We start from the raw sequence: 25078 nt of genomic DNA on the forward strand, positions 1-25078 counted from the left end.
CCCCCACTCTATTATTAGAATGAAATCACTTCTTATCAGAAGTGTCTATTATAAAGCAAGCAGAATATAGTCTTGTTCATTATTTTTACTTAAAGAGCCCCAACTATTCATGGAAAATCATTAGTGTCTGTAGTGATGGTGAAGTTTTCAGCTCTGCGTGTTTAACTGCACTTTTACTGAAATATTTTAGTGAGTTGTTCAACTACAGAGCATAGTATCCCAATGACCATCACAGTGCCCTAAATTCGGTTGTTTTCCTGGATGCTATTGCTTTCCTGAAGCATCAGTAAAAATAATGGAACTAATTCTTCTGAATCACTGCACTCTTATCCCAGTTCAGTTCTAACAGTATTGGCTACAATCTAAGCATTTTTGCTTCACTCAACACAGCTCTTAAAGGGCTTTCCCTTTTGAAGGCATACTCTCTGTGGGTGGTCAATACCCTTATGAAATTGTCAGACTTGAAAGTAAGATGGATTGTCACTGGAACATTAAGTAGGACAGAGAGCAGATGAAATTTAAATACAAAGTTGCAGCTGTTCATAAGCTCAAAAACGTAAATTAGTTCAGCTAAACTGCTAAATTCCAGTAAGAAACAAACTGAGGAGTTGGCTACTTGTTCCCTAATAGGAGGAAAATGCATCTAAAATATAAATTGAAGCCTTGTCATCTTAAGAAACTAACATTTGCACTAAATTATTCCCTCCCTAAACAATCCATTTAATCTAATATTTACAACCCCTGTAATATAAATCCAGATGGTCCTTCCTACCACTCAACACCTGCCATCTCTGCAGCTTTTGATACCATGATTCCCTCCTTCACAACCTCTTCCTTGGGTTCTCTTAGCCATCCTAATACCTTTCTTATTTTCTCTTTCTTTACCTCCTTTCTTGCTTCTATTTCTACCAGTTCTCTTCAGATCAAATTCTCAGACTTTCTACTCTTGCTCAATTTTCTCTCTTTATCCAAATCCTTAGATTGCTCATCCACTCTTGCCATGTCAACTATCACCTATATGCTCATTATTAAACCTGCAGTTTCAGCCCATGCCTTTATCCTTCATTTATTTCCAGTTGTTTACAGAACACGTCCAATCAGGTGATCATGTTTGTAAAGTCAAATCTAGTGTATGTGATGATCAAAAATGAATCCTTTGTCTAACTTTTTGTTATGATCTTAATGTGTACCCTCCAAAATTCAAGTGTGGCCAATGTGATAGTATGGGGGAAAGGGGAGAGGTTGTTTAAGAGGTGATTAAGCCATTAAGCCATGAGGACTCCTTCCTCGTGTATAGGATTAGGTACCCTTCGAAAAGGACTTGACAGAGGGAATTCGACCTTCTTACCCTTTGACATTCTGCCATGTGAGGACGCAGCATTTGTCTAGGATAGACTGGAGGCTCACCAGACACTAAACCTGCCAATGCCTTGATCTTGGACTTCCCAGCCTCCAAAACTGTGAAAAATAAATTTCCATTCTTTGCAAATTACATAGTTTGTGGGATTTTGTTGTTGCAGCCCAACACAGACTAAGACACTTCCTATTTCAATGAATGTCTCCTTGCTTCTGTGAATTGCATATTCTGGAGTCAACTTTATTGCATCTCTCTCCCATCCCACACTCAGGTAGCCACTGAGTCCTAGCATACATGCTTCGCAAAGTTTCTGGTTTATTTCTCCTTCTCGTGTCATACTATGGTTACTCTAATTTACCATCGTGACTTTAATAGTAGACTACCTAGTTTCTGAGTGTCACCATTTTATTTAACGGTGGCTATACAATAATTTTCACCATGTATTCCATTTGTTAAAAATCTATATTAGCTTCTTTTGCATATTTGAATAAATTTGAAAGTTTCAACCCCACATTAAGGGTCCATATGAACTGGTCCCAGTTTACTTTCTCGATCTTAGAACATTCTTGATGCATCCTAAGAGGAAGGGTTTCTTGCCTCTTAGAGCACTCCTAGCCACCTTGGCCCCTTAGAGCACTCCTAGCCACCTTGGCCCCTCACACGCTCCGATTCACTAGTCTTTTTTCTCTCTGCTTCTGCTAAATCCTACACATCTTTAATACTCAGCTCAAAATTTTCCCTCTCCATGAAGTTTGTCTGAATTAACATGAGCCCACAGTGGTTTTTCTCATGTTCTGAATTGCCTCTGAATGACACATACAGGCTGAAACTCTCTATACATTTTATAGGTTGCTTCCAAATTGTTTTCTAATTTATCATGAATATATGAATTTCCTCTCAAACAAGATTTAACATTCCAGAAGAGGAAGAACTGTGAATTGTACCATTTTAAATGTGTGAATTCTACCATTGAATTTAAAAATAACTATTCCTAGTTCCTGGGATGTTTCCCCAATTCAGTTATTTCTAATCCCTGTGTGAGTATCAGAGGAACTAGGTCTTTAATGGCATAATCAGATCCCATGTCAAATAAATGACATTAAGAGTGTCATTAATATAATTCCGTATTCCCAGAGATGTTCTGGAAGGTTTATATGTATTCTCATTTATTATAAATACATTGAAGCATGCTTAAATGAAAAAGACTGAATAAAAATGAATTTAAATGACAAAAACGGTGTTCCATAAATGTAAGAATTAATGTCTACATTCTCATGTAACTCCAGGCAAAAATACAGAACAAGTGGGGTTCCACTCATGAACCCACACTCTGAACTTGTTTTGCATTATTCCGCCCACTAAAATTACAAACCTATGGAATAGACCTGAATGTTGATTATTATAATGTTAAGGTTATGATACTATAGCCAATAAATTATAGTCATCTAAGACACATTTCAAAAATATACAGGCAGGCATCTCTGCTTCCACGTTCCCCTGCCCCCCCAACCCCACCATTCCTCTTAGGATGCATCCAGTATTTTGTAGTTTCCAAATTAGGTGTCAATAAATGCAAAGATTTTTACTTCTGCAATATCATCTGTGTAATGTAAAATTCATTGACATTTATATTTGTGCTTTTATGAAACTACTAATCCAAATGAAATGTTCTCGTGAATATGCAAGGAAAATGCTTTTGTTAGTATTTGGTCCTGTTTCTACATTTGATTTGTATTTGGTTTTTAAATGATTAATCAGAATAGGAGAGCACAGCTTTAGGTTAAAATGTTTTAGCAACACAAGACAGTCCCACACTATACAGAGCCATCCCAATATTTTACCAAAGCCTTTGAAATAATTTGTAATTTTTTTCTACCCATTTAAAATATGTATATTTTAGAGAACTATACACTTAGCAAAGCATTTTTATTGCTCATAAAACTACCAATAAACAAACATCAAACATAAGATGTTGTGTTTTATATGGAGGAGGGAAAAAACAGGCTTGGTTAATCCTGTCTACATTTTTGAGAAGTTGAAAAAAAATCGAGTTCTAGCAGGTAAGAAGAAAACACAGTTTTAAAACTAAACACCTGCAAAGAGAATGTCACCAACTATGAGCTTCTCATGTTTTTGGATAAGGAGCTGGTCTTAATTAATAGGATATGAGGCAATGATGATGTTACTAATTTCAGAGTTCCTCATGAAACAGTAACACTACCCTTTAACTTAAGCCTATATTCTGGTCATCATTAGCAGTAATGATGTCATGAGTAATGGCACTTTCTACCGTAATTACATGAGGGCTAGGGAGAAAAGTAAGAGCATGAAGATAGCTCTAATTCTCTCAGAACCTTGTGCCGTGGAGACCTACCTGTACTGCTCAGACTTCACACAGAGATATTCTCATTCACAGGCCTGGCGTGACTGGCTTCACCAAAATAGTTCTCCATTATTTGTTGGCAGCTGATAAACCCATCAAAAGGTAACCAATAAGTAAGAACTTATTTGAAGAGTGACATTATCTTACTACTGTCAGGGAGTATGAGCAAAACAGCCATCGGTTTATCGTATTTATAAAGAGAAGAAGTGATTGGAAGTCGAACTTTTTCTTTTTTTAAGGTCAGAATCCTTAATCCAAAGCTGCAGAAGATTTGATGTCTTGTAAATGGTCAGCTTTATCTGAGATCTAGTTAGGGGCTTTGCCAAGTCAACGGTCTCCAAGTCAGTGGCAGAAAAAAGAAAACGGGGAAATTAGAACTTTCTCAAGCTTACGACAGAATGATACGTCAGAATTCACGGATGCCACAGAGTAGGTGTCTGAGCGTGATTTGCATCCAGTTATGGATGTCACTGGTTGTAATGCATGCATATTTATGCACACAGTGTGCAAACGGGGCTAATGTTTATAAACATGAAAAATATTTAAAAATTCATTAATTTAGGGTCATTTGTACAATTCCATTGTCAACTTTAATCACTTCTTTCAATTGATGTCTCCTTTAGAAAGTCAATCCGCCATAGTTATTTATTTATTCAGCAAGAATATTGTGTAGGACTATCTTCTGCTTGACCTATAATGTTATTTCTAATAACATTCATTCATTTCATTCTAATAAGCAGGAGGTTAGGTTTAACACATTAACATACGCTATTAAATTAATAAATACGTATTAGCTGTTGGATTTCATTCCCTGTCAGTGGAAATAATGTGCTTGTATTGTGTAAGTATGTGTCTGTTGACTATTTTTTATCTTTCAGTGAGGGCCTAAACAAAATTAGTATTTTGGCAAATTTAAACATCTATAAGGGCTTAGGTCATTCCATGAGGCAAACAATAAGTTTCCTTCTGAATCAAACTGTATAAGATGACCTAATTAACTTATCATTAGCTATTCCAATAATAAACATTATCTCAGCACACACAGTTACACAGCGGTTCTAAGCACCCTCATTCAGTACACACTCACACTCCCAGTCCCCCAATTTTTCCATCTTTCCATCTTTTCTGTGCAGCTTTCTATCTGGCTGATTTTTTTTTTTTTTTTTTTTTTTAATGAGACAGGCTCTTGCTCTGTTGCCCAGGCTGGAGGGCACTGGTGCAGTCATGGCTCAGTGCAGTCTTGAATTCCCAGGCTCAAACAATCCTCCCTTACCAGCCTCCTGAGTAGCTGGGACTACAGGCATGCCACCACAACATCCAGCTAATTTTTAAATTTTTTATAGAGACAAGGTCTCACTATGTTGCCAGAGTGGTCTCAAACTCCTGGCCTCAGGTGATCCTCCTGCCTTAGCCTTCCAAAGTGCTGGGATTACAAGTGTGAGCCACTGTACCCAGCCTGATTGTGTTCCTTATATAAACCTTTCCCCTCCACCACGCGCGCCTCAAAGTTTATTTTAATTGTGTCTCCATTGGCAAAAGTCTGTTATATACCCAAGCTTTCTTTGACTGTTTAAAGATAGTTGTTTTTCTTCATAGAACAGACTCACTTCCTGACATTCCCCCTGCTAATTGCTTTCTCTACTGTTATTCCTACTGTGTCTAAAATGTAAGCACTCTGTTTAAAGAGCATAGCCTTTAATAGGCTTTCCTCCCCACTCCGCTTACTGTCAAGTTCTGAATCAAGGGAAAGTGGGTATCCATGGAAGAGAGCAGGCCTTGGGCTTCGGGATAGTGGGTGAGTGATTTGTTGGGAAGTGAATGAATAAATAGTCTTTTTCCTCCAATCTAAAAGCTAGAGAATTTGTTCAAGATTTTTTTTCATTTCTATAAAAATGACCTTAAGTAAGTCACTTAATCCTTCTAGACCTCCATTCTGTTGCCTATGAAATGAAAGTGTTGAATAAGCTCATCATGATGATCCCTTTTAAAATTAAAATTTGTGATTCTGAGATACCATGCAAAGCATTTTTAAAAGAACTGAAAAGTTTTACTGAAGTTAAGAACAATGTTCTCAAAGACATCCTGGTATTTCTTGTAATTAAAATTTAGCGTTTGCTCTTCATCCTGAAAGGTGACAGCACCAGCTTTCCCCAGATGCATCTCAAAACCAGGTGGGAAAATAGTAAGTGTGAACCCTCCGAAGCCATGGTACATGCCAAATGCACACACATGAGAAATGAGGATTCTCACAAAAAATTGAGGCATGCATTGACCACTGGGGTGTATTTGATGACAGTGGAAGACCAGGGCTTATGGCCTCCAGCTCCCTTCTCTTCGCTGCTACAGCAGTGGGCTTAGGTGTTCCGAAGGAATGCTATCTCTCAGTAGACACCAGCTTACCAGGCCCTCGGCCAGCCCCTGCCCAGATGCTCCAGCTGTTCCTCCTACACATAGCTGGGCTCTGATTAATCCCAGGAGGCCTTGCCTGGTAGAAAGAATCTGCAGCATCACAGACCTCTTACAGGATGAGAGCTCAATTTAAACCCCAAGATATGTCTCCACACTGGGGAGACCTTCTTCCTGGAAGTCATCTTTCAGAAATTGAAATTCTGTTACCCACCTTGTGCAGCCTTTGTTATCCATCCTAGCCCTGAAAAAGAACTCCTTCTTTTCACCCTGACATTCCCTTCCTGGAAAGGCTCGATTCCTCCATAGGGATTCACTCTAGCCCAATTGTTCCTTCTTCCCTTCAGCCTGCCACCTCCAAAGCTGGCTATTTTTCACTAGTTCTGCCCCCAGATCTGTAGCCTAGCAGTTCAAACAAATTATTCAGCACATGAATTCAGCATTTCAAACAAATTATTTTGGCACAAATGAAGGGGTTAGTGGAATGGGTCTTATTGGCATCTTCCAATATTCAGCCCATTTTTTATCCGTACCTCGTTGATTTCAGCTTTGACGTAGATATAAAGACATACTAAAGAGCATGAAATGTGTTATTAGTCCAAAGAAGAGCTCCTCCATCATTCTTGGCTAAGTGTATCCAGGAAAACATTTACAAGTGACTATCCAAGTAGTCTCTTCTCAGCTAATTTCATACTAACTGAAAGGTAGAACATTGTTCCATTTTTAAACTTGGCATTCTTATGATACTGACTTTAAGTTAAAATTTAGAAGCATCTTAGTTTTCTTACAGCTTTGCAAGAACAAGATTCATAGCGTTGATCAAAGATTTTGATTCAAAAAGCTAATCATCTACGTCTAAATCTGAAAGTTAGAGATCACTGGAAATACTGAGCTTTATCTTCTTCAATTTCAAGTGTTTGAGGAAACACTATTGGGCAAGGACAGTTTTTATGCTGGCCAGTGATAGTGACACACTTGTGTAAACAATGTATTTATTAACTGTATTAATGTTGGCATCTTCTAATGCCTTCAGCATTATCTGATCAAGACATTTATTCATTCTTTCTTCTCCTTCTTTTCTTTTCTTATTCTAAACTTATATGGTTATGCTTCCATCAGAAATGGGCCTAAAAGACTTGCTCTGCCCTTACTCATTAAATATCAAAATCCTCACCAAAACTGCCATTGCATTAGAGCAATGTCAGAGCCATATGACTCACCAACAATTCTATTTCTCTATTTCTCTAACAACTGCAGTCAATGACGTAGGCACCATTAGAAATTCTTTCTTCATCTGCTGTAGGCTGATAAGATCAAGTAAAGCAGCTTTATTCACTTCATGCAATCCAACTTCATTGAAAAGAGAAAATGGAAAAGGATCAGTTCATACTAAAAATACTTTAGTGGTACTTCATTGCTTGTTTTTAAATACAATCTTTGAAAAAAAGAGTAGTAGGTGAGTCAACACATCTGTAGCTACACACACACACAAACACACACACAACACCTTTGTGATATTTCTGTCAACGGATAATAAAATAGTTACCCAATTCCAGTATTTTATTCTAGGTGTTTTTACTGTTTTGTTCTACATTTTTACTCATCTCTTCTATATTTATATCTAAAGCCTGTTCATGGTTTATATTTTCCATTGATTAAATTTCCTCAGATTATTAACATAAAGGAAAGGAAAGTGAAGGTGGTCTAAGACCCATCGACTTTGCTTATTCACATTTTCATGATCAGTAAAATATTCTCTGGTCCCACTGAAATGTACTTTGCTATATGTTCTAATCAGCAAACTTGAACTCCCCCAACTCATTAAGCTTCCTGGCATTCATCTTTCTGAATTAAGGTGTTTGAAGGTTTTCGTATAACCCATTACTCTATCAGACCAGACCCCTTTCTAAATTTCTGTTGGGAAAATATTCTTTGTGGTAAATACCTCCTTTAATATTTCTCATCTGTCATGTGTATGTGATTCCAAGGGCCTAAACTTTCTGCTTGTAATAATATTTCAAAATTTTTACCATTAAATGCATTTCATTCACTATTTTTCAAAGTAAGTGGTGTTTTGAAGATATTGCAATTACATCTTTTATTTTGTTGTTTACTGATTCTAAAAAAAGAACATTCTGCTGAAATGATGAAGCAGTTGCTAAATTATAAGGTAGTCTTTAATGTATTATTTAACTTTTATTATTTAACAATTTGTTAAAAAAAGCAACAATTTTACATTACCATATTATTCATTGTAATAGAGATTTTTGTTTTCTACATTCTAAAATATTTATACTGAATATTTTCAAAGATTTAATCTAAAAATAATACCAATAATTTGGGCTAATGTTTTTTTTCCAGAGAAAAGAAGTAAAAATCATGTGATTTTTTATGTCACTTTTAATACTGTCTCTCTTTTTCTTTTAATAGTTTTTGAATATTTTGAACTGAAAGTAGTAGATTAATTAGAAGACTAGTTCTAGGTCCACATGTTATCTCAGAAGTTAAAAGTAAAAAATCTTGAGGTATATATTATCTTTTTATCCTTAAGACTTAGGTAAAAGAATTTAATTTTGTTTTTATTTGCTTATAAATTTAAAAACTAAGGAGTATTTAAGAACTACAAGAATTAGAGAAACATAGAAAGAAAAATACTTGATACAGTATTTACAAAAAAGTGAAAGAAAACCAACAACAATTTTTAAACTAATTTTACCCAATTCTTTATGTGGGGTTTTTTTTCAGTTGTTTTGTTGTTTTGTTTTTTGTTTTGTTTTGTTTTTTGTTTTTTGGGGTTTTTTTGAGACAGAGTCTTGCTCTGTCAGCAGGCTGGAGTGTGGTGGCGTGATCTCAGCTCACTGAAACCTCTGCCTGCCGGGTTCAAGTGATTCTCCTGCCTCAGCCTCCTGAGGAGCTGGGACTACAGGCGTTCACCACCACACCCAGCTAATTTTTGTATTTTTAGTAGAGATGGGGTTTCACCATGTTGGCCGGGATGATCTCAATCTCTTGACCTCGTGATCCTCCCGCCTCAGCCTCCCAAAGTGGTGGGATTACAGGCTATGTTTTTTGTATAGGATCCTAACAGTATGTTTATCAACTACCCTGAATATTTTATTCTGAAAGTAAACCTAATTTTTTCCCACTGACTTTTTTTCTTGATTTTTAAAAATTTTAGGACAATTTTTTTAACCTTTCATTTTATATTGGTTGTAGTATTTATTGCTGTAATTAATTTAGCAGAGAGATGTTCTCACACACTCATAAATTCATGAAAATAACAACTTCTATGCTGAAATTTTTCACACTTCATCACAGCCCAAATATGAGTTTATCTTCAAAATTTGAGGGAGATCTTAAATCTTCATTGATTTATGAGAACATTTTAAAGGCATCCTGATTGCCAATGCCAAAAATATTTTGGCTTCTTGGATTAATTTAGATTCAAAAATAGCTTAACTTACTCTTCAAATTTAGTGGAAAAACTTTTCCCTTTAAGAGTTTTAATTAAGTAAAAAATATATCATCTTTAATCACTTTACCTGGTTATCATCATTCAAAATTTCACAAAAACTTAAAGGAAAGTAAATAAATTTTGGCTCAAGATGTATTAAAATAATATTAGTTGAAAATCAGTATATTCTTTCACATACCGTATATAAATATGGTCCAATACCAAACATTCAGCAGTTCCAATACGTATATTTGTTGTTTCCCATTTAAGATATACCTGTATATATATATATATATATATATCTCCAGTTCACAACAGACATACCTAGAGATTCAGAATTTCAGTCTCGACTTGAAACTGACCCTCTTGCAATATACTCTTGAAGTCTCCAAGCCCCTTGAGTCCTCTTTTTCCTTCAGTGCAATTCAATAAATTCAATTCCACAAGCATTAATTGGGCCTCTGCTCTGTGTAAAGCACTCAGTGTGAAGTGCAACAAAGAATAGGCTTCTGTCTTTCTCCTCCGTGATTTCACCACAGGAGAGACCTGCTCCCTTCCTTTCCTCCGGAGCACAAGAGCTGCCAGTAGTATCATCGAGAACAGAATTATAACATCTGGATATTGCTAGTTTCTTTATTCTCTCTCAAGTGGCAAATCAGTTCAATGAGAGGCATCTATTTCTGCCTGAGTTTTTGTGCACCTGCCCACGTGTGCACACACTCCCATTTCCATCATTTTCTCCAAGGCAAGCAGACTTCCATATTTTTAACTTTCTTTCAGATTGGAGCCCAACTTTTAGGCACAGAGAGGAGACCAATGATGCTGACTTGCAGCAAACCTTCTCAATGATCAAGGGACAGGAAGAATTTGACTCTAAGCTTCCTCCCCAAAATCATAGCCCTTCTATAACTAAGAAACTTCTAATGGTATGAGGGGCCCCACGTATATTCTACCTCTGTACCAAAAAAAAATATGAGCCTGTCTGTCATGATGAATCAAAATTACTGGATGGAATCACATGGCCAAAGTCACCTGGTGATGTCACTCATGGAGCCACCATATCCACTACTCACGCCACCCTAGTAAGGATCTTGAAATACATTTTACAATTCCTCTGCCACGAGGGAAAAACCCAACCAAAACCAAGCCTCTAGCCTGTCCTCAGGGGCTACCCAGAATGGGATCCACCTTTGAGGCTAAATTCAATATTTGATCTCCCAAATGAAAGGAAAAGGCATCAGTGTTGGCCAAAACAGTTCTTTAGATGAGCCTCTGATCCTGCCTACAAGAATTATTTTAGAGATTTTCAATGGAAATTACTCAATATGTCGTGAGAGTCTATGAGCTTTGTGATCTTTCTTCCATGGCGTGTGCTCTATAATATTTGCAGATATTTACTGAAAATACTCACAGCTGAAAGCCCCTAACACACCCCTCACATCAGCACACACATTTCCACTTTCTTTCCAGCTGCCCGCTATATTTAAAATCACAGAATTTCACCACAATGTTTTCCCACTTTTGGATCTTGTTTGGTGTAAAGTTATGGATTAAAATATAAAATACCAGCAAAAATACTGGGTATATCAGAGTCTTCAAATTATTATTATAAAGTAAATTTTTATGTTTTTATCAAGTTTTCACATCCTTCATTCCCCCCCAAAAAAACTGCAAAAGGATTATTTAGCAAGTTCTTTTTCCCCTCTTCTGTAATGGGAATTTTCACTCATATGATTTAGATAATATGTAACAAAGAAGCACATTACAGGACTGGATAGTGTTAATCGAATTAGAGCCATATGATGCCAGAGAGAAACGTATGCCTTTGCATAAAAATCTGGAAGTCCGTATGTTCTCAATAAAGAGGTAAATGCATGAGCATGTGAGCATACACACACACACACACACACACACACACACACATAAAATTTGGAGCTAGGTATATTTGTATATCTTAAAAGAGTCAAAAAAAAACCTATTAAAACAGCAGAAAATTTGTTTAAGTTCCTTGTATATTCTGAATATTAGACCTTTATCAGATGGGTAGATTGCAAAAATGTTCTCCCATTCCGTAGGTTGCCTGTTCACTCTGATGATAGTTTCTTTTGCTGTGCAGAAGCTCTTTAGTTTAATTAGATCCCATTTGTCAATTTTGGCTTTTGTTGTAATTGCTTTTGGTGTTTTAGTCATGAAGTCTTTGCCCCAAAGGATTATAAATCATTCTACTATAAAGACACATGCACACATATGTTTATTGCAGCACTGTTTGCTATGGCAAAGACTTGGAACCAACCCAAATGTCCATCAACGATAGGCTGGATAAAGAAAATGTGGCACATATACACCATGGAATACTATGCAGCCATGAAAAAGAATGAATTCATGTCCTTTGCAGGGACATGGATGAAGCTGGAAGCCATCATACTCAGCAAACTAACACAGGAACAGAAAACCAAACACCACATATTCTCACTCATAAGTAGAAGTTGAACAATGAGAACACAGGGAGGGGAACATTACATACCAGGGCCTGTCAGGAGGTTGGGGGGCAAGGTGGTGGAGAGCATTAGAATAAATACCTAACGCATGTTATCTAGACACACACACATTTAGATATTCAATGCATGTGCCCTTGGAGAACAGGAAGTTTTTTTCACATGATACTGAGTGATGAGGTGAAGATTAACTGAAAGTAGCATTCGTTGTAGAATATTTAAGAACATTGTGTTTTACAATCAGTATTGATTTCAGCATCACCTATATGAATATAACTTTTTAATTTTAAGTTTGGGGAAAAATGCTTGTATTCCTTCACAGTTTGATTGCTTTATCCCATGAGTGGTTTCCTACTGAGGAAAACAGAAGTCCTTAATTTGCTCAGCAAATAGTCATTGGATGCCCCACCTAGTACTAGGGATCCTATTCACCACACTCTCTTAAGGAAGCATCTATGTTGCTTTAAGATCTGCTTAATATCTGATTTTTTTTAAAAAACTCAATTTCTGAATCAGTTCTTATGTGTGTATATATATTTGCTATAGATTGTTCAACTCTTCCACCAATTTGAAGAAAAAAACAACCTTGGAGGAAAGAACATTTACCTTCTCACTCTGCAGTTGACCAGTGTCTAGAATTGTATTATGCATACAGAAAGTGCTCTGTAAGAGTCTGCATTTCTAAGAAACAAGTTCAACAGCTGATGCCTGTGACTGTTCCTGTCCCCTCCTTTTCTTGGCTAGAGATAGGAGTGACTGGTAACAATTCCAGCTTCATTAGGCGATACTCACCTCTGGCCCAGCCTGTCATCTCTCCAACGGAACACATCATCCCTAATCAACTCAAACCAATTACTGTGTGACTTTGGGTAATTAACCTCCCTGTGTCTCAGTCTCAACTTCTGTAAAGTGCAGGACTTGCAAAATATTGCTGCTAAGGTCCTTCCATACCTAAAACACCTTTGGTCTAAAAATACGTCACCTTGGGAAGCAAGCGTCCTTCCTTGCAAGTCAAGATTTGAATGCAACCTGGGGCCTGAGGAGGGCCCCTCCTGGTTCTAGCCCTACTGCCCCTACTGTGCTGGCTACACCTTCTCATCCGACTGATGCATCCTCATTCGGGGCCTGACCACTAAGTGTGTGACCCAGGGCTCAATCCTCCTGCCTCTCCTTTTTCATTCTGCACTCGAGTCTTTGATGAGTTCAATTCTGTGGCTTTAGATGTTATCTCTATAAAACAATGATTTCCATGTATATCTCTAGCCCCAGCCTCTCCCTTGATCTCCAGATGTGTATGCAACTGTCCATTCAACATCTCCTCTTGGATGTTCTTTGGGCATCTAAAACTTAAGTTGAAAACTGAGCTCTTGATATCCACTTCCATATTTACTGCAAAAACTTGATTCTCTTAAGTATCAAGGTCTCTTCCGAAGCCTGCAGCCCCAGAGCATCCCCACGATCTGACTGTTTCACATCCTCCACCGCCACCACCTTTGGATGCAAGCCACTATGAGTCCTCACGTGATCTACGGAGGATCTAACACCCTCCTGACTCTCTCCTGCTTCTTCTCTTTCTTCCCCAGAGCCTCTGACCTACCTAGCAGCCTTTTAGAACCAAGCGGATCATGTAACTTACAAGATTAAAATATTCTAAGGATAAACACTTGAGGTGATAGATGCCCGAATCACTCTGATTTGATCATTGTCCATTGTATGCCTGTATCAAAACATCACATGTACCCGATAATTATATAAAACTAGTATATGCCCATACTAATTAAAAATTTAAAAATTCAAAAAACGATTCCAAGGATTTCTGATCACAATTAAAATCTAGGTATTTATGTATGGCCTACAAGGCCTAAAGGGATGTGACCCCTGGAAAACTCTCAAGTCTCTGTCACTCATTCACTGACCTCTTTGTCACTATTCACAACACTCTGTCCTGGCTGCCAGCCATGCCCCTCCCTCAAATGCTCCATGATTCTCTCTCACTGCATCCAGGTCCCTGCCGGAGAACCATCTCTTTGTTCCAAGCTATATAAAATAGTGATATGGTTTGGCTTTGTGTCCCCACCCAAATCTCATCTTATAGCTCCCATAATTCCCATAATGTGGGAGGGGCCAAGTGGGAGATGATTGAATCATGGAGGGGGTGGGTCTTTTCCCATGCTGTTCTCATGATAGTGAATGGGTCTCACGAACTCTGATAGTTTTAAAAATGGGAGTTTCCCTGCACAAGCTCTCTTTGCCTGCTGCCATCCATGTAAGATGTGACTTGCTCCTCCCTTACCTTCTGCCTTGATTGTGAGGCCTCCCCAGCCACATGGAACTGTAAGTCAAATAAGTCAAAAAAGTCAAAAAAGTTTCTCTTGTAAATTGCCCAGTCTCAGGTATGTCTTTATCAACAGTGTGAAAACGGACTAATACAGATAGTACATGCTCCTGTGTTTTCTCTATTCTTCTGCCTTGCCTTATTTTTTACAGCACATATTGTTCTTGGCATAATTATATATATTTGAGTACGTATTTGTTATCTCCTTCACTTGCTGGTGGTAAGCCTTCATAAGAGCAGATTTGCTTTGTTTACAACACAGATACCAAGTATCTACAAGAGTGCCAGACACATAGTAGGCATCTAACAAATATGTATCGGACCATGACTCACAGCCTTGATTCATGAGTTCCAGCTGCTGGGCAAATCTAACCTGTGCTGCTGAGGTGATCCCATGGAAGAGCTCAGTTCTGAAGGATTTCCTAACGTCACACTTGATAAGGATAGTAACAACACGTGCCCACTATGTTGCAGATAATGAGCTGAGCTTTTTGTTTTTTTCTGGCTTTTTTGAAGATGTTTTCTTTTACATGAACTATTATGAAAGAAAAAAATTAGATAACAAATAGAAATGTTGAATATGTTTTGATGTTTTCATATGATATACTATTTCTTTATTTATTCATTCATTCTGTCACCCCGGCTGGAGTGCAGTGGCACAATCACAGCTCACCTTGAAAGCCTGGTATGCTTCCTAATTCTCTTGATTAGTTAGCATTGACAAGTCAACTTGAAATGGCTAGAGAGAGTCTACCAGGTCATCATCAGTCTATTCTTCCTCCTCATGTCTGGATTTCTTTGAGACATCATCATTATCTTCACAGCCTTTCATCTTCTTCATAATTACATTAAGTGCAAGCTCTGCAGAATGACATTGCTCCAACTTCAGTTTCAGAACAGCAGCTTCTTCAGATCTGGGTGGTACATACTTTTTTTACTCAATTTCTCATGCTTTTCATTATATCTAGTAACTGTGACAAGCAAGTTCTGTTCTCTCTCAACATCAGACTGTCCAATAAATAACTTTCCATAGTAATTCCAGCCCTGAAGGCACTAGATAAAATGGCAGGCAGGGCAATTTGGGAAGGTGTGTATAAATGGTAAGCAGCCATCAATGTGATTCTACTAAGGAGTTCATCATCTGTTTTCCTCAAAATGTCTGGATTCTCCAACATTGCATAGTAAGTCTTTAAATCAGTGAGGAAGCACTCCAGTGGTCTGTAGGGGTCGTGGACAGTCAGATGGAAATTTACGTTGCTATATAAAATGTAGTTCATATTCCAAACTCTGTCCAAGTGTCTCCTCCTGTACGAGAGAACTCTCCCGAAGGTTTCCAACAAATTGGGGACTAGATACATTCAGTTTATCTACTTTGTAGGCCAAAAATGCACATGTGAGCATTATTATCCAGGAGTGATAGTTATTACTTATTTACCTTACTTAATCCTCAAGCGAAACTACCTCGGATTCTCCTTTTGAGATGAGAAACCAGAAGGATGGGCTTCACAGTTAAGAAGTAAGTGACGAAGCACAGACTTTGTGCTCCTAAGTTTCTCGCTTTAACACAGAGCACAAACTCAAATGCCAATAGGGCCAAGCCATATTGAAAATGAGGGCTACAGATTGGGAATCATCCAGTGGCCTTTCTTGCTTTTTCTTGTTTCTTGTTTTTGTTTTTGTTTAGAGATGGGTCTTGCTGTGTTGCCCAGGCTGGACTGGAACTCTTGAGCCCAAGCAATCCTCTCTCTTCTGCCTCCCGAGTTGCTGGGACTACAGGCATGTGCCACCACTGTACTAGGCTTCTTCTTGCTTTCTTTTGGCAACTCACTTTTTTATTTTTTATTTTTTGAGATGGAGTCTCACTATGTCGCCCAGTCGCCCAGGCTGGAGTGCCCTGGCACAATCTTGGCTCACTGCGACCTCTGCCTCATGGGTTCAAGCGATTCTCCTGCCTCAGCCTCCCCAGTAGCTGCGATTACAGGCACCCACCACCACACCCAGCACACGCCACCACACTCTATTTTTAGTAGAGATGGGGTTTCACCATGTTGGCCAGGCTGGTCTTGAACTCCTGACCTCAGGTGATTCTCCTGCCTCTGAGCCCAGCCTGTCAACTCACTTTTAATAGAAATCAGAGTGCAGATAGGTATTTCTCTGTCATTAAAAAAAAAAAATGGTACTCACTAATTCATGATGATGCTTCAAAGTAGGAGTGCAACAGGGAGCCAGGAGGACTGTGGTAAGTTGCAGTGTATGGGCAAATCCTGAAGGGGAAGCTCCCACGTGTCCCTAGCCAGTCACTGCCATGAAGTAAGACTGGCCCAGAGTAACCAAATCTTCCACTTCTTCAAAAGAAACTAGAAATTCAGATTTTTCTATGAAATCTCCCAAGGTTTTCAATGTTAGGTAAACACGGACAGGCACTAGAGAACATACAAGGCTTGTCTGCAGGCCAGGACAGAGAGGCTTGTCAGCCCACAGACACCCTGGTTGTAAATCCTGGCCAGAGTCCTGTGCTGGGTATTACAGTGAAGGGATAAGACATGGAGAAGGGAAGAGGGAGAGAAGGTGACATGAGAGACAGCTCAGAGATACATCATAAGGAAGGAAGGAAAGATAAACACAAGACAGCACCATTGCCCTGTGAGATCGTCACCCCACAAGCTCCCAGAGGAGGGAGAATTACTCCCATCTGGGACAGCCAACACAGGAATCATAGAACAAGTGGGATCTGAGCAGACCCTGAACGTTCGAGGCCAACTGCTTGAATGAGTAGAAAGGTACCTCCGCGTTTCAAGATTCAGACGAAACAATGAACGTGTAATGTTCTGAAATGCATGAGACACTCTACACATTTAAAGAAGTATTTCCTATTTACAAACTAGAACCGGCATCATATATGAAGTTTATATTGTCTGTTTCTTGCACATAAGGGTTTGTTACCATCTTATTAAGACAATGTGTATTTTTGACTAGAGTGCTAAAGCTATACAAGTTCTATTTTTAAATCAAATGGTCATATGTTTATATTTCATACCTGGGAGTGCAAATCACTGTATTTGTCTTATTCCATCCTTTCTTCCTTTGCCTTTATTTATAGTTTCTTTGCTGAAAAAAAAATCAGTTGATTCTTAGGTTCCATAAAGGCAGTTTTGAAAATTCAATGTGCCCATATATTTTAAAGTGACTTTCAATAATTAGGGACTGATTCGAAATGTCTAGTAGTGACAGTTTCTCTCTGGTTTTCGGTAATCTTTCTGTCCTCAGTCTGGCAGCTGAAGGTTTTTGGTTTGTGGCTTTTAAAGTGGTGTTAAGGGACATATTTCTGCCTGAGAACAGAGCTGTCCACCCACACATAGCCCAACTACACTGTGCTCATGCAATTATAAATTAAATAATAATTTAATTTTAAAATATTTAAATTTAATATTTACATTCCATATTGGGTGATACATTTTAAAGACAGCAATTTTCTGATGAATGTTTTTAATTTTAAGCACTCTAATATAAAGAATAATAAAAATGACATTTTAGACTATTCTGAATTTAGGAGCATAAATAGAGAAATTCGGGGCCTAGTTTTCAAGAATAGATGCTAAGAGAATAAAAAAATTAAACCTGTCACTATGTAAAATTTTTATTCGCCCTGTGCATGATATTTTAATATGCATTTTATGGAGTTTGTAGGAAGTTTAATTTTTCGTTTGGAGTGAAAGATAGTGTTACACAGTATAGGTGATAAATCAGGTTATCATAGTTATGTGTGTGACCCTTAAAAGGTGAACACACTAAATATACCTCAAAGACACAGCCATTAACCTTAAAGTGGATTGCAGATTTGACCTGTGGGAAAAAGAAGTGCAAGTGAGGTGTAGAGGTTTTTATTAATAGTCCCACTGTTTGGTTATAGGTATTAGAATATTTGAACGTAACATTTATAGGCTAGCTCCATAGAGTCTCCTGGAAATCCTTATTTCACTGGTTTTTCAACTTGACTTCTGCCTTCCCTTTCTGAATTCATTTCTTACTGTCATACTACTGGCACCTAGAAGAATTTCTCTCGACTATTTTAACAAGCCTTCAGCTGACTGTTTTCCCTACGCACCTTATCAATTCCCACTTGTGTATCTTCACTCCTGTCATTAAGACAATAAACAATGGAGTGAGTCAGCTAGGGGTTGAAATTCCAGTTCTGCTATCATTTAGCCCTGTGTCTTTGTGCAAATTACTTGATCTCTGTGATTTTGAATATCTTTATTCATAAAATAAACACCTTCTATAGTATTGTGGGGACTAAATCAGGTGGGTCTATTCCTCACATCTTGACCACGGAATGTTGCCACAGATAAAGCCCCATACTGAAATGGGCTGATAAGAGACACAGTCCCTACTCAGCTCACCTAGCTCACCTTGGGCAAATCATCAGAATTCCCTAAGTCCGGCCGCCTCACCCAACAACTCAGGGGGCAGACGTGGTGACTCAGCCCGGCTGCTGTTCTTCCAGATCCACATGCTCATTGCCTCAGCACAGCTGGGGAGAATTTCCCCACCCACATCATACTATATTTGCTCATGTATCATCTAGTAATGATTTTTTAGATTTTAAAAAGCAATATGATGCAATGAACAAGAGCTGCCTTCCAATCCTTTTATGCCTACACGCTAGGTGTTCGAGGGCAAAGGAAACAGCAGGTACTTGATAAAAGCTCATTACATAAATACTCTCCCCAATACAGTGTATAGCATTAACCTACGCAATACCAAATCACTACAAGCAGCACATCTTCTAGAATTAATTTCTTTGAGTCTATGACCGAATGTTGATATTCTTTGTATGACAAAACAATCTTTTATGTCAATATATAATATATCCACTGAAATTTTATAGAATGTTTTACATTTGTTTTCAGGTTATATATTAGTTTTTTAAACAAATGTATACAAAAGAATATCAAAAATCTCATTGTTATACTATTCATGTTACTCTTGCTATTTTTATAAAGAAAATAAAACGTATGCAAATGTAGACACATGTGTAACATAAAGTAATGACACCTTCCTGTCCTCAGTTATTCTATTCTAAGTTGGTCATTTTATCAGTTTTATGTTTTAGTCCAGAATATATCCATGCATATATATAGTAGCCTATGTGCACACACATTCTTTTCTTATTTATACCTTATAACATGCTAAATAAGTGCTCTATACCTCACTTTTTACTCTTTATAAAATATATATACAGGCCGGGCACAGTGGCTCATGCGTGTAATCCCAGCACTTTGAGAGGCTGAGGAGGACAGATCACAAGGTCAGGAGTTCAAGACCAGCCTGGCCAATATGGTGAAACCCCACCTCTACTAAAAATACACCTGTAGTCCCAGCTACTTGGGAGGCTGAGGCAGGAGAATCACTTGAACCTGGGAGGTGGAGGTTGCAGTGAGCCGAGATTGTGCCACTGCACTCCAGCCTGAGCGATAGAGCAAGACTCCATCTCAAAAAAAAAAAGTGTGTGTGTGTATATATATATATAATGTACATGTGTGTGTATATCTATAAATACACGTGTGTGTGTGTCTCTGTGTGTGTGTGTGTGTGTATATATATATTAGAGAGTAGTCTCACTATGTTGTCCAGGCTAGTCTGGAACTTCTAGGCTCAGGTAATCCAGCTGCCTCAGCCTCCCAAAGTGCTGAGATTCCAAGTGTGAGCCACTGTGCCTGGCCTCACTTTTTACTCTTAATACTACTCCTTAGAAACATTTCCTTATAAGCTATGCAAAACCACACGACTTTTAAAAAGTGACTCCATAATATCCCATGATATGGCTATCTCATCATTTCCATTCTAGCTCCCTTTTCATAGTTTCAGTAGCTTTTTGCAGTTGTTTGCTATTATCAATGCTGCTGCAATGCGCATCCTTTTACTTTACATCTTGGCAAACTTATTTCAGTACATCCCAACTCTGTGATTAGGATCAAAAGGTATGTAAATTTATTTGTAGCTTATTTTATTTAAAAACATTATAATCATTTTTCATGTTTAACCCTCTCAAAAATCACTGCCCATTTTACAGATGAGAAAAAGCGGGTAATTTGGTCAGAACACATGATCGGTTAATGTGTAGAGACAAAATTAGCGCTGAAATCTGCCTGCATTCTTCATTTCTTTTCTATCAGTTCAAGCTGCATTTCCAATGAATTCCAAAGGAAAGGTCATCTGGAAAATTGCGCATCTTCAATAAATGGATTAAGGTGGTGGTTGACAAACTTTTGAAGAACTGCATGGAAAGAGATGCAAAGAAAGACATGCTGTGTTGTTTTTTTCCCCCACAGACTGACCTCTTTGGAGTTACAATAAAGCCAAGCTTTTTTCTTTCCTTGTTTACCAGGTTCTATGAGAGAGAATAAAGAGAAAGATATTCGTGTTGATGAAAATGATGACAGATAAAATGTGTCTGAAGGCTATAAAAGCTCCTTACATCTGGAGCAGCTGGCAGCCTGGGATTGGACTCTAAGGGGAGCTCATAGATATCTAATTTGAGCAACAGTTAAAAGTAAACTTGGGAACAGCTGATTCAGTGCAGTTATCTCTGGCTCTGGGAAGTTTTTGTGATGTTTAGAGGCTGGCACATAAAAATCCACATGACACATATTTGCTGAGTCTAATATCCTTATGAAAATGAACAGGGATGATTTACAGGAATATATTAGACACAGATGTTCTTATATAAACCAGGATATAACATGATATAGAAGGTAATGAGGCATTAAAATGGGCAGAAAATACTTGCTAATGTTTTAATAATTATGTACATTAAAATACACAGATAACATACAAATATCAGTGGCTTAGAAATCAATTAGGTTAGATAAATTGTTAGTCATTCAGCAAATAATTATGGCCTACTACAAATAAGGCATCTTGCTACAATTCACAAGACACAGAATCTTTGTACCTCAAGTGTATTTCAGGATCATACGCCGGGGATACTGTCTCCAAAATGAAGAAACCTAGTACTTTAATAAAAGCAGAGATGGGGTGGGCCAGGGCCACAAAGCTATTTAAGCTATTGTAATTTTAAGCACTGGGGTGATCTTCAGCTCAAATTCCACATTGGAGTTTTCAGCAATGAGGAAGGGGAAAAGGCAAAGGAAAGTTGACAACTTAGTTGGATAAACTTACATGACAGGATTCTGATAGGATAAGTCTCAAAGCTTCATTAGGAATTTTCATTCCAAGCTCTGATACATACTGTCCTCACGATGCTTAAAATCTAGGGAATATGATGAGCATACACAAACTTCTCTAATATGAATGGTATGTGATACATGTGATGTAAGTCAATAAAATAAGTACAGCTAGAACAGTAGCAGTGGGGATGAAAAGAATGAAATGACTGAAGAACCGTTGCTCAGGAAGAAGCAACATGAGAGTTTTTAAGATTGGTGCAGATGGTCTGGTGTGGTGGCTCATGCCTGTAATCCCAACACTTCGAGAGGCCGAGATGAGATGAGTGGATCACTTGAGGTCAGGGGTTCAAGACCAGCCTGGCCAACACAGTGAAACCCTGTCTCTACTAAAAATACAAATTAGCCTGTAATCCCAGCTACTCTGGAGGCTGAGGCAGAAGAATCGCTTGAGCCCAGGAAGTGGAGGTTGCAATGAGCTGAGATCATGCCACTGCACTCCAGCCTGGGCCAAAAAGCAAGACTATCTCAAAAAAAAAAAAAAAAAAAGATTGTTGCAGGGGATGAAAGAAAAGTAAGAGGTGCAGCTCAGGATTTTGAATCTCTACTTGAGAGATAAGAAGAAAGGTGGCACTATTGGGGACGATGCAAGGAAACGTGAGTTTGAAGTAGAGTTACAGCATGCTGAAGTCAATGAGCTGGCAGGGCTTCTGTGCAGAAATATCCAGCAGACCTTCGGAAATGCATAAGTGGAGTCTCTAAAGCAGCAACAGCACAAGGGTCACATGTTTGATTTTAATCTGCTTAGAAAGGATACTTGAATACATGGGTGAGGGTAGGAATATATGCAAAATAACACGGAGAGGATAAGAAAATAGACCGGGATGAGCTGTCCATCTCACTGAAGCAGGAACCAATGTGAGAATGAAAGAGTGATAAGGTTAATGAGCCATGTGCACTAACACAGAAGCCGAGACAGGAAGGAGATCTGAGAAGAACTGGATGATTTGAGATATAAAATATACCTTGCAAACAAAGGAAGTCAAGGACTGAGAAAGTGCCATTTAATTTGGTCCTGTTGGAAGTAAACGCTCAGTGCTGCCAAGTGAAAATAGCACTCAGGCAAAAATTTTCTCAGCAAGGCAATTTACTTCTATAGAAGGTTGCATCTTGCGGATGGAGCAATGGCAAGAGCACACCGGACAAGGGAGGGGAAGGGGGTCTTATTCCTAACCGAGTAGTCCCTACTGCTGTGTCTTTTCCCTATTCGCTAGGGTTAGACCACACAATCTAAGCTAATTCCAAATGGCTATTTTAAAGAGAGCAAGGGCACAAGTCCGAGTGGTGGGGTAAGTAGTTTTGGCAGGAGGGACAGTTACAGAACAGGTGACTAAGGATGCCTAAGGACAGAACAGGCGATAGAGGCTAGGAGAGGGTTGTTTACTGAAACTAGGGGCAAGGAGGGTAAAGAACAAGGAAGTCAAACTTTAAAATGGAGAACAAAGAACAGGGAAGCTGAACAGACTGACATATTGGTTCTTTGAAGAGGAACTCAGAACTCATTGTATTTAACAATTTTTCTCTCTCTTGAATTTTAAAGGAAGTTAACAGGCTAAACTTTGAAGAGGAATTTAATGTATCCTACAGTCCATAGGATGTGATTGGTGATATTCATACTTGAGCTTAGCCAGGAGGCTGAGAAGCAACGTGATTGGTGATGTTCAATGGAGAAGATGGTGGTAGAGCAAAAGCCAAATCGCATCTTAGCCTTGTCTATTGCGATCACCTCTCAACTGCACTTTCTACTTCTAACCTTTCCTTTCTTCAACCATCCTTCTTTCTACCCAAAGTTATCCTTCTAAAAGCCAAATTTAGTGATATCACTCCTTTGGTTAAAATGTTTTGATGGCTCCCATTGCCTGAAGACTTCAAAGTTCTCCCAATTGAGGTCACACTCAACTGACACCTTTTGCTACAATCAACTCTATATTATTTGCCCTTCTTTAGCAGGTCCTAATTTTTAATACCTTTTGCCTTTGCTAATACTGGCCCTTCAAATTAAAATACCTCCTAATCTCTACCAATGGCCTCACAACCTATCTCAGGTATCTCCTCCTGTGTGAGGACACCCCTAATCCTGCAGGCAAAATGGATGCCTCCTTTCAGTGCTTCCATAGAACTTTTCAGGGGTTGCTATTGGGTTATTATATCATGTTAACTAAATAATGATTTGTTTATATATCGTGTCTCTCCTAATGTTGTACAAAACATATGACAGTATTATATTCATTCTTATAGCCCCAGTACCTAGCATTGTCCACATGTTGTTTTTCATTGCTTTTGAATGAATGAATGCATAAAATGGCTGCTAAAATATAAGATGTTTGGGAATGTAGAGAGCTGAGCATGTTTGAAGGCAGAACAGAAGGAATAAGTCAAGGGAAAAGGTGGCTAACGCTGAGAGAGGGAAAGGAGGAGATGATTAGTGAGCTACATCCCGAAGAAGACAGGATGAATGATATAAATAACAAAGATGGTGAAGTGAGACTTGGGAAGAAAAAGAGACAAATTGTCAACTGAACCAGGAGACCGTGGACAGGAGACCATAAGTGAATTGACGGTCATTGAGCCCCTTTTATGCACCAGGTACTGGGATAGGTTCTTTATGTATCTTTGCTCATTATGTAGCATTACAAGCCCTGTAACCTGTCCATCTACAGATGATCAGGCCAAATTGAAAGGTTTTAGAATTCGGTTTTAGTCACGGAAGTCAAGTTTGAGCCCTGGGCCATTTTCTCCCAGTCTCGTGCTTTTTCCATGAAATAAAAATTGTCGGTGGTTGGAGGCCACACTAGGAGATCAGGAGGACAAGGCATTTTCAACTGTTAGAAGGCAAAATTAAAAATGACTTAGAGTGCGTCTGGGTTGGGTTAGTAGATTAGTGAAGCCAGAAGGCTGCTTACATTCACATAGGCATATTTTATCCTGCTCCTTTACCAGTTTGGGCTGAGAAAGAAAAGGCTACTGTTATGTTTTAGAGTTTGCAATAATCTTCTGAATGTTTCCAGCACGTTCCCTTGGATTCAGGAAGACTGTATTAGATACTTTATTTCACAAATACCCACGAAGCACATGCTATTATGTGCTCAGTATGGAGAATTTCTTGTGATATATCAAATAAGAATCAGACATAGTCCTTAAGGAAAATATATTTTAATGGAGTTTTGATAGAAAGAAAATCACTATTCCCTGAGAAGAATATGATACATGCTGTAAAAGTGATTCAAAGAAAAAGATGAGACAATAATTGATCTGAATCTAATGATATATTTGGAACAGATTATGTTAAACCAAGAAGGCAGAATAGGCATTCCATCAGAAAGAAAGGAATGCAAGAAAGGAGAGAGGAGAAGCAGAGAGGGGAGGAGAGGAGGGAAGGGGAGGGGAAGGGGGTAGGGGAG

The 25078-nt window shown here is 38.4% G+C and overlaps 1 pseudogene; it reads right to left on the bottom strand.

The window, feature by feature from the left end:
- Positions 1-15169: 15169 nt before the first annotated feature.
- Positions 15170-25078, bottom strand: part of LOC129034635 (cyclin-H-like) — a 73245-nt pseudogene continuing 63336 nt past the window's right edge.

The sequence above is a fragment of the Pongo pygmaeus genome, chromosome 3, assembly GCF_028885625.2.
Source record: "Pongo pygmaeus isolate AG05252 chromosome 3, NHGRI_mPonPyg2-v2.0_pri, whole genome shotgun sequence".
NCBI lineage: Eukaryota > Metazoa > Chordata > Mammalia > Primates > Hominidae > Pongo > Pongo pygmaeus.